Source organism: Pocillopora verrucosa, chromosome 8 (genome assembly GCF_036669915.1).
Source record: "Pocillopora verrucosa isolate sample1 chromosome 8, ASM3666991v2, whole genome shotgun sequence".
NCBI classification, from domain to species: domain Eukaryota; kingdom Metazoa; phylum Cnidaria; class Anthozoa; order Scleractinia; family Pocilloporidae; genus Pocillopora; species Pocillopora verrucosa.
In genome coordinates this window covers 20,016,721-20,018,146 of record NC_089319.1, presented here as the reverse complement: position 1 = coordinate 20,018,146, position 1,426 = coordinate 20,016,721, and positions in this window count along the sequence as shown.

The window sequence follows — 1,426 nt, the reverse complement described above, 5'->3', positions numbered from 1 at the left end:
TTACTTGCTATGAATACAAGGCCATTTTTCATAAATATACAGACTTATTTCGGTAGAGTGAGCAGGGCATTAATTTAATCACCATCAAGTGTAGACTTTCCCTCCAGTGGATGTGTGGGGTATCGTTCACTTGGTACATGTTTTTTTTTTTACTTTTGTATATTTTGTTTCGTATTAGATACTATGCAAAAATTTCGTGTTGTTGAGCTTCAAATTTAGCGAAAGATAGTAGTCAACTTCATGTTTCCATTTTCAAGATGTTTTCTGTATTGAACATCTTCAATAAATAATTGGTTGTGTCCTATTATTGTTGTCATAGTAGAGATAACTTAGGGCTCTGAGCTCACTCGGTTTTGGACCAATGGAAATCGAGAGAGAGAGAGAGAGAGAGAGAGAGAGAGAGAGAGAGAGAGAGAGAGAGAGAGAGAGAGAGAGAGAGAGAGAGGATATACTGTCGATGTGAAAGTTTTCTTTTCTTGTTTTTTTCCTTTGGTTTCCTATATTTTCAGAATAAAAGTATTTCTGATAGTTTTTGGTTTGGTAGTCTGTTTTTTTGTTTGTTTTTGCACTTGTACAGTTTGTACATACAAGCTAGGTACGAGGGTTATGAATTCCCAAATTTTTCGTTGTATTAAGTACTTGCGGTACATGTTTCATTTTTTAATATTCCACTCAACATTGCCCTCGAAGAGTTATCTTTGAATTTAGTAAGTTCCTCAACATTGCTGGGTGTCTGTTATTAAAAAAAAATTGAGTGTGAAGGTTTAAGCAGAAAGGATATGGTGTCGCTGTAAATCATTCCTCTTTTCTTTGTTCTTTGTTTTCTTTCATTTCTTGGAATTAAAGTTTTTTTGGCATTTATTGTTGATACTTATTTTGAGCACTTGTCTGTAGGGGCAAGCCAACATAACCGTCAGTTTGAAAGTATCACAGCTGTTGTTGCCTTCTGCGAGTCAAAGTTTTGGCACAGAAAGCTGATCATACGAAACCGTATTCAAACTGCTTGTAGTGATTAAGAAGTTATGTTTATTTGTATTCATTCAAATATTTTCTCTGTTATCTGAACTGAAGCAATATAACAAAATTCATGTATTTTCTATTTGGTTTAACCTCGGCACACAGGGGAGGCCATTCATTTGATCAACATTAGTTGAGGTGTTGGGAATCTTGCACACGGTGCATGGTTTTAAATGTCTTATTCATGTAAATTCATATATTGTATACTGCCCAAAGATCGCGTGTAGTTGAGATTCATGTTGAGCGTTTATGTTTATTAGTATGAGTTATGTTTATTTGTATTCATTCAAATATTTTCTCTGTTATCTGAACTGAAGCAATATAACAAAATTCATGTATTTTCTATTTGGTTTAACCTCGGCACACAGGGGAGGCCATTCATTTGATCAACATTAGTTGAGGTGTTGGG